This window comes from Hipposideros armiger, unplaced genomic scaffold, assembly GCF_001890085.2.
Source record: "Hipposideros armiger isolate ML-2016 unplaced genomic scaffold, ASM189008v1 scaffold_97, whole genome shotgun sequence".
Classification (NCBI taxonomy): Eukaryota; Metazoa; Chordata; class Mammalia; order Chiroptera; family Hipposideridae; genus Hipposideros; species Hipposideros armiger.
The window spans coordinates 1,491,676-1,505,356 of record NW_017731447.1 but is presented as its reverse complement, the minus strand read 5'-3'; the positions used below and the strand labels follow the sequence as shown (position 1 = coordinate 1,505,356).

General features: G+C 42.1%; 2 long non-coding RNA genes across 4 annotated transcripts in view; one reads left to right on the top strand and one right to left on the bottom strand.

The window, feature by feature from the left end:
• The window catches only part of LOC109384617 (uncharacterized), a 163,792-nt gene that overhangs the window by 8,275 nt on the left and 141,836 nt on the right, over nucleotides 1-13,681 (top strand). The gene's annotated exons all lie outside the window — the stretch shown is intronic.
• On the bottom strand, nucleotides 4,662-12,680 carry LOC109384622 (uncharacterized). The gene is made up of 3 exons (XR_002124445.1): nucleotides 12,593-12,680; nucleotides 6,660-6,830; nucleotides 4,662-4,748 (listed from the first exon to the last, which is right to left on the bottom strand). It is a non-coding gene; the product is annotated as an uncharacterized LOC109384622 (long non-coding RNA).

Here is a 13,681-nt window from a genome sequence, read left to right as displayed (position 1 = left end):
GGCAGGAAAAGATGTATCACCTCTTAGAGAAACCACCAGCTTCTCAGTCTGTTACTGTTTATGCAGAAAGGTGCTACTGCTCTTAGGAGAAAATAGAGAGAATAAAGGAGAAAAGGTTTTGACTTTGTCCTGAGAACACAGAAACCTATGTAGCAAGAGAGATGTCATGACCTTTTGGTACAGTGTTCTTGAGTTAGAAACGAAAATAATAGATGTCGTTTAAACAATAGTTAAAATGTCCTGTATTATTTTAGTTAGACCAGGGGTTAGCAAACTTTGTCTGTAAAGGGCAAGATGGGAAATATTTTAGACCTTGTGAGCCATAGAATCTCTGTCCCAGCTACTCAAATCTGCCATTGTAGTGTGGAAGCAGCCATAGACAATCAGTGAATGAATGACTATGACTGTGTTCCAATTAAACTTTATTTATGGATACTGAGATTTGCATTTCATATAACTTTCACATGAAATATTCTTCTTTTGACCTTTGCAGTTCTTTAAAAAACGGGAAAAACAATTCTTAGCTCATAGGCCGTACAAAAATAGGAGGTCAATGGACAGTAGTCTGGCAAGCTCTGATTTTGACAAACATGAAGATTATGTCATGAAAAAGATTTTCAGATTCGGACTTCCGAAGCACATAATCTGTTCATACATGCCCCTTTATTTTAACTTCTCAGATTTGTTTGAGCATATAACCACATTTGCCTATATCTGACTTATTTGGAAATAGAGTGTGTATCCTCAATTCAGTATCCATTGAACACTTTGCCCCTTCCCTTCCTTTTAATGAATGAATGTGCATGAATGTAGTACTTTCATAGAGGAAACTAAAGAATTCTTACTACTTGTCTTTATAAATAGCCAAACCAAGAGAGGACATAGTAGCTCTAACCACATTTTAAACTGCATTAATTCATTCAGTAAGTACTTATTAATGAGCTACTTCTTTTGCAGTGTAGTACTGAGTTATGGAGTTAGAGATAAAAGAGGATAGAAGATAATATATGATAGATAGATAGATAGATAGATAGATATAGATGATAGGTAGATAGATAGATAGACAGACAGACAGACAGACAGACAGACAGATAGATAGATAGACAGATAGATAGATAATAGAAAGAAAGAAAATCTAGTGGCTGATAGGTGTCAGTGAGAATTGTTTGGACGTATCACAGGATAAGTGCAGTCACTGAAGCAACAGATAGGTATAGATAAAACTAAGTTTAAGTCTGAGCATTTTTGTGTTCCAGATGTGTGACCCTGGGCTGATTACATAAACTATATAAGCTTCAGCTTCTCTTTTTAGAATGGGGTTACTAATACCTACCTCTCAAGGAAGTTGTGGGAATTTGTAAACCAGCTAGGCGATACCTGGTAACTAATCAGTCAACAGGAGCTGTTGTACTAGTATGAAAGTATATAATTTGTTCAAAAGAAGCAAACCATCAAAGGTGAAGCAGAGTGACCTTGTGAGTCAAAAATTATGAACACAAATGGAAACCCACAAACCTGAGGGTTGTTGCCTGGTATAGAAGGTTTGGGCGAAAGTGAAAGCGGAAGTGACATTGTCACAGGAGCGATCATAAAGCTGGCCAGTTTTCTTGCCTTTGCTTCCCTAGTAACCAGCTGCTGGATTGTCTAAGGAGCTCCACCTATAGGCCTGGCTCTCCAACCTCCCCAATTCTGACTGGGGAGAAAAGTGAATCATTAGCACCAACCCCAGCATCCTGTTGCCTTCCAGTCAGGTCTGCTGTGAGCCTTGGACACCTGTAGCTCCCTCCTATTATGCCTCTAGCTTCTGTGTTTGTCCAATTCTGGGCTTTGACCTTGACCTCCACGTTTCAGTCTCTGGTCATTCTGCCTTGTATACCAGCCTCCCTGTAGATGTGGGACCCTGTCCTGAACCCTGGCCTACTTCTCCATGACTTGCACATCTTGTTTAGATGACCTCAAAGCAGTCCTGTTCCCCAGAGGGCTGTATTTTGTGGCCCCTGCTCCTGCCATGATCCCCTTAAACTGGGGTACACATGTGCCTCACCCTTCATACTGGGCTGCTAGTATTAATAGCTTCCTGAACTTGACCTCGATGTGAGACACTGGGTCTTGCACAGCCCAGCTGCCCTAATCCAAGGCAGCTTTTGTATGCACAGCCCATCATGCCCTGGGAGTACGCCCTACCCCAATCCCGGTGCATGCTCTCAAGCCACTGGCCATGTATTGTCAACTAGTTCTAGCATGCCTTGTGATCCTGTTATGGCAACATCAATAATGCTTTCCCAATACAAATAAAAAATTATTGGCACAGGGGCAATGGAGAACTCTAACAATCTACTGACAAACTCATTCTGCTGAAAAGTAAGCATCCACTAAAGTTGGCATGACTTAAATTTAGACTAATTGCTTATTGAAGAGGTACCAGTCTACGCTTCACTCTCACCAGCTAAGAAGAATGTGTTGGTGAAGGGGAAGCGACAGACAACTTAAAATTAGTGACCACGGCACCCTTGAATGTGTAATCGCCAGAGAAGGCAACTCTGTATTTGCTAAATCTAACACAAGGAAGACTTGAATAAGTGAAGACAAAATAGGGACATAGTCTGTCTGGCCAGGAACAAGGAAAGACAGCTCTAGAGGAGTCAAAATTTAAATTCTTATAAAACCAGTGATTTCCAAGAAGAAAAGGGAGCATCTAGTAAAGATCAATATGACTGCCCAAGAAGTGTTCTGATAAGCTTGTATTTTTAAAGGACATGTACAAAAGGTAGGAGTTAGGGTAGATGATAAGGCCTTGTTCAAAAGAAGGGCTCAACCCTGTGAAAACAACGCCGGAGGGCTAACATCCAGAGACAACTAGGGTCTGGGGAAAGTACTGAAGACAATTAATGGGTTTTTGTTTGTTTATTGCTTAAACGCATAGTAAGAATAATTGTGAAGACTTGGTAGTGCTACTGAATGGGGCAGAGTCATCTAATGTTAATAGTTAACCAAAAAATACAACCCTTCAACAGTAGCATTTCTTAGATTCTAAGGTACAAACTTTGTTTCCCTTACATTTTCCATAGTTCTAAAATCAGAAAATATCTTCCATAGATATGTGTAATAGATATGAGGTAGTGTTTTTGGGGAAAGGGCTCTAAAAACAGTAATTAAATGGGTGTGCATCATATAATAAATTGGTCTTAGGATAGAGGAAATAGGGAATTTTATTCACATAGCTATTCCAGTATCAATCACACTCAGCAAATGAGGGGTCCTTTGTGCCCTGAGAATGGCAGTTCTGCCAGTGGCCACCAAAGGTAGGAAAGAGTCAGAAAGAAATTTGGAGGCCACATTCAGAAGAGTGATGCCCCCTGGAGGGAACAGAGAAGGGTGGATGAGCACCACTGAAAAGAATAGTAGCAAATACCAGAGACAGGACTGAACCAGGAGAGAACTGTGGTCAAAATCTCTAAGAAGGGGTAAAAAGAGACCATTGCTGGCCCCTTGAAGCCAAGTCACTGTCACAGAGGGGAGAGGAAAGGTGTCTTAGCCAGTTTGAATGGCCATAACAAATACCATAAACTGGGTGACTTAAACAAAATAACCCATGTATTTCTCACAGTTCTGAAGGCTAGGAAGTTCACCATCAAGGTGCCAGCAGACTTGGTGTCTGGTAAGAGCCCGCTTCCTGGTTTACAGACAACCACCTTCTTGCTGTAGCCATTCGTGGAGACAGAGGTCATCCCATCTGTCTGGGGTTTCTTCTAATCCCACTCATGGGGGCTCCACCCTTATGACCTAATTAACTCCCAAAGACCTCACATCCAAATATCATCACATTGGAGATTAAGGGCTTCAACACAGGAAAATTTTTTTGGGGGGGTGGGTCATAAACATTCATTTAGTAGCAGATAGAGAGAGGGGGTATGTGTTGAAAATACCAGCCATAGCCAAGATGCAAGAAGAGATAAAAGAACTGCTATGAAGATACTGAGGAACAATGTCTGAGATGGAGGCTGAGGGATAAAGCTTTGCCTGAGGCAGATCATTTTGAATTATGCCTGTGGCGTGTAGTACGTGGGTGCTACTGTGTCCTGCCTCTTCTGAATCACTGCTGTGATTGACGTAAAGCTCCAGGGCTCCAGGGTCCAACTTAGTTAGCTCCAGTTGACTCATGGAGGGCTCCTCTGAGAACATGATTAAATCCAGATATAGGTCTGGGGTCACAAACCAGGAAAATTGCAAAGTGGTATAAGTAAGACCCTGAGTTTGTTTATTTTAAGACAAGGAATGGGCCAAATATGTAGCCAGAGAACAAAGTAGCCAAGAGACAGACTTTACCAGAATAAATTCAGAGGAGTCTATTTCTACTGGGTCTATGGAACTTGAACTTGTATTAAAGAAGGAATTCAGGCAACCTAAAGATCAATTGGCCATGGAGAAAATTATTCCAACCACACATGATTGGACCTTTAGAAACTGTGAGGCATCCAAGTAGTCCCTATACAGCTTGAATGGAAAGAGGTTAGTACCTAGGGAAGGGACCACATCTTTTCATGATTTCGACTCTAGCTTCTACCATGTTAATAGCGGTAAAACAAATGAGTTTTCAAATGGCAAGAGTATTTCTCATTTTCTATTAAAAACAATTATCTTGATATTGAAAGATGTTCTTACCTTAGTTGTCTTCTCATATGTGTCCCCCTTTCCCCGCTGTTTCTTCCTTTGGGACAGCCATGTGGTTCTGGGAAAGCAGACTCCTCCTTTATTAAGGAGGTAGAACATGGGCCAGACCAAGCCAATCAGTGAATTAGCACCACAAACAAAATTAAAAGATAGACGAGAGATTCTAGTGTGTGTGTGTGTGTGTGTGTGTGTGTTTATTATGCAGAGGGTGCCGAAAAATGTATATACATTTTAAGAAAGGAAAAAACTATTAAAATTCTAAACTATTAAAATTACTAATAAAATTGTAATATACCGATAACAAAAGATGAATACAAGTCACGTTTGACTTCTGCAATTACAAGAGGTGCTCAAAGTGATTACCCTCAGCGTCCAGACACTTCTGATTACGGTGAACTACTACTTGAGCAACGTTGACCAAACAGTCCACTTGTATACATTTTTTTGGCACCCCTGGTGTGTGTGTGTGTGTGTGTGTGTGTATGCTAGAGTAGTATCCTTAATATATAAATAGCTCTTACAAACTGATAAGAAAAAGACAACATCTCAAAAGAAGAATGGATAAAAAACATGAAAAGGGAAAAAGGAATTCAATTGGACAATTAATATGAAAACAGTCCTTCCCAATAAATAATTAAAAAATGGAAAAAAAGTCCAGTCTTATTAGTAATTAAATAAATGCAAATTAAAATAAAACCAGATGTCTCTGTGTCTAGCAAATTCTCAAGAACTTTAAAATCATATCTTGCATGGATAAAAATGCAGGGAACAGGCACCCTTGTACAATATTGAGCATATAAATTGGTTCAAGCATTCTGGAGAACAATTTGGAATTGTGTATTTTAAAAAAAACCTTATCATATGCAAACCACTTAACACAGTAATTTCACTTTTAAGGCTTTATCTTAAGAAAATAAACCAGAGTCATTCACAAAATTCAATATAGAAGACTATCTAGTAGGATTCATTATAATATTGAACATTTGGAGATAACCTAAGTGTCCAAAGTGAAGTATTGCATAAATCGTAATGTATTCCTATGATGAAATTTATGCATCCAGTAAAAAGAAGATTATGGAAAATGTCATGACATCAGAAAATGTTGGTCATTTATTATGAAATATATTTGCTTAGAACAGAAGACTGGGCAGTTACACAGAAAAATATTAATAGTGGTGATATCTTGGTGGTGGATTACAACTGACTTTCTTGTTGCTGAGTTTTGTATATTCTAAATCCACTTCAATAAACATGTATCGCTCTGTTTGTCAGAATGAAAAAGAAATTTAAGAGGAAAAAGGAGTCCAAGGTGAATGATGGGAGTATAAGACAGAACCTCAGATTTTTAAATGAGATTCAAACCTTCTGATCCATACAAACCACATCCCAGGATACAGAAAGAATTTCCAGATATTATCATAGAGATGATATGAGGAAACACTGAGGATGCGAGAAACACCGTAGGCCTGGAGTTAGACCATTATCCCAATTTTTCGAAAAGGGAAAGTTGGATTCCAGAACCCACACTAAGTTTAGATTGCTTAGGAAAAGAAAGTTGGTATCAACAGGAGCCAGCATGGATTCACTTACGTCCTTTCCAATTACGCTCCTTTTCCTTGTCCCCCCGTATGCTTTATGTCATGTAATCTTTATCCCAGACCTCTGAGTATTATTATTATGCCCACTACACAGAAATTGAGTTTGAGGTAAGAGATGTCAAGTGACCCACCCAAGATCCTATAGTTGGGTGTTGTTGTTGTTGCTTGTTTTGTTTTGTTTTGTTTTCAGTAAATAAGGTTACTCGGGTGGGAGATTTAGAGACAAACTGGTCGTCCCTTACGTTGGACGGAGGTTTCCATGGGATCCTCATACACAATATAATGGACCATGGGACAGTATTTTTAGCAGATAAAATGATTATACCCAAAAGTTTGTATTAAAAGAGCATTGTTTACCTAGAGGTTTCCAGTGGTAATAGTAATACTTACCACTTACGGAGGACTCGTTATGTGCAAGGTTCTGCACAAAAGTACTTTCCATGTATCATCTCAGTTAATCTCCCCCAGCGGCCAGAGAAGCAGGCACTGGTATCATCCCCATTTTATAGATGAGGAAACCAAGGCTCAGGATGGTTGATGAACTTACTTCCAATTCAGCAGCTGGAAAATAGAGGAGCTGGGATTCAGTCACAGAAAGTCTGGTTTCGGAGCCCATATGCTTAACTAGTATACTAAAGTGTATTCTTCTGGTTCTTGGCTCTTGTTCTGCTCAAATTGTTTGTTTTTTTTCTTTTTTATTAAAAGGATGATTCATTCATCCTGAGTAACAACTTACACAGCATATTTCTGCTAAGATTACAAAGCTGAAAGCATGGAAGAAAAGGAAGGCCAGAATATATAATATTAGGTACTGTACAGCCCCCCTTTAAGCCTCAGAACCACTTTGCAGTGTAAATATGATTTCCCCTATTTTCACTCATAAAGCAAGTTGAGATGGAGAGAGATCATGACAAATCCAAGGTCCCTGGGCTACATACAGAACAAACTCAGAATTTGAATTTACATCTGTTGGACACCTAAGCCCTTTACCCTTTTACTATTGGCTAATAAAATCCAAATGTGAAAATATAGTATTTAGTGGGGGCAAAAAATGCAAAATCCTGCAATTGGCTTTAATAAGTCAATTGTATAAATATAAACATGGGGAGACCGAGTTTATGAACATGTCAGGTGCAAAACATCTCAGGATTTGGGTTGATTGGGAAGTACCATGAGTAGTGTTACTGTCAGACACTCATACGGTCTCAGACGGTGTTAACAGAACCACGTCCCAGAAAAGGGTGAGAACGCTCCCACTGGTGGGTGCACTGCTTATAACAGATGAGATTTGCGATGAACTCTAAGTGCCACATTTTCAAAGGGACAGACTAGGCTACGGATCTCCAGAGGAGAGCAGCCAGCTGGTAATAAAATACATACATGCACCCATACGTGTACATATACATACAGAAAGATGGGATTATCTCACACAAGTTATACAAGTGAGGAAACCCAAAACTTGGGCTGCTGAAAACTATCCTCAGTTAGCTGACGGGTTGCTATAGGAAAGAAATTCTTCTTCCATTGTGTGTGGCTCCGGAGGACAGAGAGCTGTGGTTAGAAGGAGGCAGATTCGGGCCAGTAAAAGAAAAACCAAAACATAACTGTGTCTTGCACATCTTTTTAGGCACTGACACGCCAAGCCCAATGCTTCAGACATCGCAGGCACTCGGCAAATATACGTTGAACTGAATTGGACGTTCCATTACTGTTCAAGACACTGTCGGTGTCTCGTGGGCTAGTACATTTCCGAGAGATGTTTGAGCAGAAGCTAGGTGGTTGGTCACCTATTGTACTAAAGACTCCCATCCCATTAAAAAAAAATATATATATCCGATACCTTGTCCAACTCTACCTTCTTCCAAAGCATGGCTTGCTTTCCTCACAGCCAAACGTCCAAGAGGAGTCTTCTTGACTCAGTCCATTCCAGCTTGCCTTCTAACTCTAGACACTGTGCTCTTCACATCTAATTACCAAACCTGATCTTATTAGTCATCCTACCCCAGGGAGAACTGCTGCTCATTTCCTCTTGGCAGGTCTCCTCTCCCTTGCCTTGCGGACCTCGGACCTCGCTGGCCCCTTTCACAGGCCACTTCTGGGCTGCTCCTGGCCAGTCCCCTCCCCTGACTCCTCCTCTGACAGCTGCCTACATGCCTCTTTTTTTTTCAGGGTCCTGTTCTTGGCACGCTTCTCACTGTTTGCCCCCCTCAGGATATCTCATCCATTCTGAGGACTTAGCTACCACTGGGCACTGACTTCAGAACCCATATTTTCAGTCCACACGTCTCTCCTGATGGGCAAACCGGTCTTTCGTTCACCAGTGGATATCCTATAAATCCCTGCAAACTTATTATGCCGCTCATCCTCCCCTCCACACTTACTTTCCTTCCCCTCTTTAGCTTAGTTAAGGTTATTGAACTCAACCTTGGTCTCTCTCCCCTACTCCCAAACCCGTATTGAATTGATAACTTGGTCACCATTGCTACGTCTAACTCTCCCTTGGGTTTGTCACCCCTTTTCGCCCCACTGCTGCTATGGTGATTTTGACCTTAATCGCTTCCTTCGATTATTACAGTGGCCTTCTAATTGGCTTTCTGAGCTGGAGTCTCCCCTTACTTCTAGTGCAACTTTCACCCTGCTACTAAAGTTGTATGTATGTTCTAAGAGGAATGATCCCATCTCTTTCCCCTATTTAAGAATCTCTTATTTATCATTATGTGTTGTCTTCAGTATAAAGTCCACATTCCTTAGCTGTAAGTCAAGGTCCTTCACGGTATGGCTACAACCTACCTTACCAGTCATTTTCAGCCCACAGCAGACTTCCCTCTTTTCATACCCTTTGTCTCTTTTCTCATCTTATCCCCTGAGGATCTCCTCCCTTTGGCCGACTCTTCTCCTCCTTCAGGGCCCAGCCCAAATTTCAGCGCTCCAGGAAAAGAAACCCGCTTCAGCTCGCAAGTCAGATGTCAGGGCAAGAGAGATGGTATTTAAAGCAATGGACTGGATGGGCAAGTGTAGAGGACCATGCCCCAGGGGTTCCCCAGCATTCAGAAATCAGGAAGGACCCAGCAAAAGAGACCGAGAGGGAACAAGCAGTGAGGTAGGAGGAAAGCCAGCATGATGGGGTGGAAGCCAAGTGAAGAAAATAGTTCAACAAGAAGGGAGTGGTCATTGGTGCCAAGGGGCTGCTGAGAGGGCAGGAAGATGAGGGTGGACAATTGACCACTGGATGTGACAACACAGAGGTCACTGCAACCTTCACAGGTGTGTTTTCACTGGAGTAATGAGGGACAAAAGGCTGACTGGATTGGCTTCAGGAGAATCAGAAATGAGGAAGCTGGTGTTTGTGGAATGGCTGGAGTATTGGAGAAACGAAAAACATAATGTCTTAGAGAGGGTTCCATAATTGGTCAGGAACAAAAATAGATAAGTTATTTTGAACTCTTAGAGTCTCTGAAAAATTTCCAAATAGAAACATGACTGCGATTTGGTGGTACAAAGCTTTTCTTAAATGACAACAGGATTTAGAGTAGGGTTACTGAAGCATTAGACCTTGTCTAGGGAAGGTTCCATGTGAGTTCTCTAGCGCAGAACTTCTCAGAGGCTTCAGGGAGAGCTGTCCCTGCAGGATCTTGGGTGTAGGATTTTCAGAGACTATTTCCAAACACCTCTTGTTAGTGTGTGGGGTGTGTATTGATAAGAAGCCTATAGAGCTGGTTTCCATTATTTTGGAGGCTGGGCAGAATACCAAGCCTGGATGCTTAGGAAGAGGTGAACAGGAAAAATCTGACCCGTCCAACACACTGTATTTGAAAATGCTGTATTTGGCAGTACTTCTATATACAATTTTTATACTGAAATAATAATGGAGATGGGCTAAGTGATCACCTATATTTGAAGACTAGGTAGGCTGTTCTTACCTGTTGTTACTCCCTGGAGTATAACTGTCATGAAATACGGAGAATACAGAACGTGGATAGACCAGCCCCAAGCTTTGATTTCATGCTGTTCCCATGTAACATTCTTCGAATAGGGTCTCAAAAGGCACTTTGGTACAGATCCCATGTAGGATGTGCTTTTACTTACATGACTGAGGATAAATTACACCAGGACCATACATTTCCCTTTATAGAATTATTTATGGTGACACCCAGAGCCTGGATTGTGAAATCGAACCAGCCATAGAATATTTAAAGAACTGTCTGTCATGCAGGTACCGTCCGTACCAGTTCCCCAAACACATTGGGCTCTCATTTGTCTGTCTGTGCCTTTGTCTGAGCTGTGCCCTCTATCTCGAATACCCAAATCCGTTTCTTCCTGGCATGCTCAGATCTAGGAGGCCTTTCTCATTCTCTCAGATAGAGACCCTTCTCCTCTCTGCGCTCCCCAAACCATTTTCCACATGGCTCATCTCCACACCTACCACACTGAACTACAGTTGTTTACTCTTCTGGCTCCCTCGTTGAGCTGTGAGTTTCCTGAAGTCAGTGATTTTGTCATCTTCCTATTTTTAGCTTTTGCATCTAGAATCGTGTTTGTGCATTTTGTGCATGAACGCTTGAGAGTGTGAATGAATGAATGAATGAATAAGTGAATGAATACATGAAAAGATCAGAAAAATGTTATCCCCCCACCAAGTAGAAGCTAATACAAGCATAAAAGTGTCAATGACCTTACATATATGCAGCATTTGTGAATGTTGTAGTACTTTCCAAATCCGATTGAGATGACAAGACCATGGCAGCCTAATGCGTAGGAAGATAAGAGTGATACACACAATCAACTCATAACATGTGTGGCATAAGATGAGGAGAACCATGCTGATTAAAATCAGAGTTGGATAGTAGGAATTGATTGCTTTTGATCTAGATTGGGGAGAGAGATTTGATTTGTGGAACACATGAGCCTTTTGGTCTTCATTATTTCTTTTAAGCAAGGTATTTTGCATTTTAAAATGTAAGGGTAAGGTATACCTTAATAAAAATGTTTATCTAAGTTTGGCTACATTGTAAAAACAAACAAACAAACAAACAAAAAACTGTTACACCTCTAAAATGGAAATTACATTGAACCGGTTATTTTATTCCCACATGCCTGGACTTCTTTCATGCATAATTTGTAAAATGATAATAGCCCTTACTAGTATTTTCATTATGAAAGTATTACTGTAAATTACATAATCTAAAATGGGTTATGATGTCTTCTTTGAAAGACAAGCAGTACACAAACAAGGTATTATTATTTAGTGTTTTCTTTTCAATCTCGTTAAATGAGAATTAGATGAATACTCCTCTTTAAGCGCTATCCAGTGGGTAAACTATTATTGACTCGAGTGAAATGAAAAAAAAAATTTTTTTTGTTTAGCTGAAAACACAGTTTGTGCTGCTTAGCGAGTCTGTGCACAAGGCAAAGACATTGTATTTATATGTGATGTCTACCAGTATTCTTTATCTCCTCGTTGTGCTGCAATCACAAACTCAACACAGTTAGGCCTTTCTGTTTAGTCATCCTTGCATTTTAGAGTACACAGCAATTTGGGATGATTACAATTTCGAAATAACGTTTCAACTAGTCAAGCCAAGAAGCTAGTTTTGTTATTGACTTAGGGCTTAACTGAACCATGACAGGCCTGTACTTCAACTCTTGGTTCTTAGGCTCAGGATAACTATCAACTGCAACCTTTTCCAATTAGTTACAGCTGATGCCTCAGTGCTTCCCGTTAGCTCCACCCACGCCAGCGTTCCTATCTTCTTGGAATACGGGGTTATGATGGCTGGAGAGGGGGCGTGAAAATAACATTTGGGGAATTGGTGTGAATGTCAGAAGCTTCAGTTCGTATCGTGAGAGCATGAGAACTAACACAGCCCCGTGGAAGGATTCAGGATAGCAGAGCTGATGGGGATACACCTACCTGCCCAGCATCGTGTGCCTGGCCTCTGCATGTGCATACCAGCTTAGCCCATTTGTAGCTCTTGGGCCCTGCTCTTGGACCCCCCCCCTTGCCCCTCCCCTCTCATCCGCACCCCTTGCAATGTTCATCCGTTATGTCTTGGCTCACCTTCACTCTTGAGGGCCAACCTTCAGCATTGCTTGCCGTTGTGGTCATCTGTTTTCCACCTGACCTGTTTATTTTGGCTCCTGGATGTGGCTCTCAGAGAGGAGCCCTGCCTGGACAGTTGCCTGGCCAGCTGTGGAGCCAGCTGCCTGCTCCAGACGCCAAGGTGACCAAGCTCCTCCTGTCTCCCTCTGACTGTCCCGATACATGAGCTATGGCAGTAGGTGAGCGATAGTAGTGCCACAGTGGTTTCTGACCTGGTCATTACCTGTGACGATCATTTCATGGGTGGGCGGCTCAGGTGTACCTTCATGCACTACAGTGGGTCTTGGGTCCGGGAAGCCTGGGTGGACCTTAGAGACCTAGTGAAGGGGTGGGGACAGAAGAAGAGTTAGGAGACGAGCACAAGAGGCAGAACTGGTTTACACTACAGTGTTAGCCACATCCAGCCCTGGTTATGAGGCAACTGTCCCCCCACACAGGCCATACCTGCCAAGAGCATTGTCTTGTAGTTAATGAAGCTAATGGAAGAACGGGGAGGGAGCCCTCTTAGTGGCCCCATTTTCCGACCCCTGGTAAGAAAAACCTATGGATTAAATCTTCCACTTTTCAGGCAAACTTTTTAAAACAGTTGTCTGCGTCCATTGGTTCCATTTCTTCCTCCGCCAACTGTGACCTAGGTCCTGCCTGCACTGACCCTGCTTCTGCCCAACTGTCCGAATATCTTCTCGGTTCCCACTCCACGGGTGCATCTCGATCTGTTTCTTACTCGATCTCTTGACAGCACTGGGCCTTGTTGACCACAACCGACTTGAAACACGCTTTTCCCTTGTCCGCTGTGAGGCCTCATCCTTCTTCTTTCCTTCCTGTCCCTCTGGTGGCACCTTCTCACTCTTTCAGGGATCCTTTCTCCGCCCATCCTGTAAGCTCTGGTGTTCCTGTGGGTTCTCTCATGGGCCCTTTTCTCTCCCTCGACACCCTCCCAGGGTCTCTCTTTCATCTCTGTGGATTCTATCGTTGCCTTCATGTACCGATAATTCCTAAAAAATGTATCCTCCGCCTTCTAGCTCCAACTGCTACCCTGCGCACATCCCCCAGGAACCAAACCAAACATGAGCAAGGCTGAACTTGTCCCCTTCTCCACCCATCCCCTCTATTTTGTTTCTGTATTTTTGCTGTCCTAGTGAGTGATAGCCTTGTCCACCCAGCTGTTCAAGTCCGACACCCGAGCAGCAGTCTTGACTTCCCTCCCTTTAAAACTCCAACATTCATGCAATCACAAATGTCGGAAGGCTCTACCTGCTCCAGGACATGGCTGGTAAGGTTATGAACGATTTGGTCCTGCTTACTGTTCCCT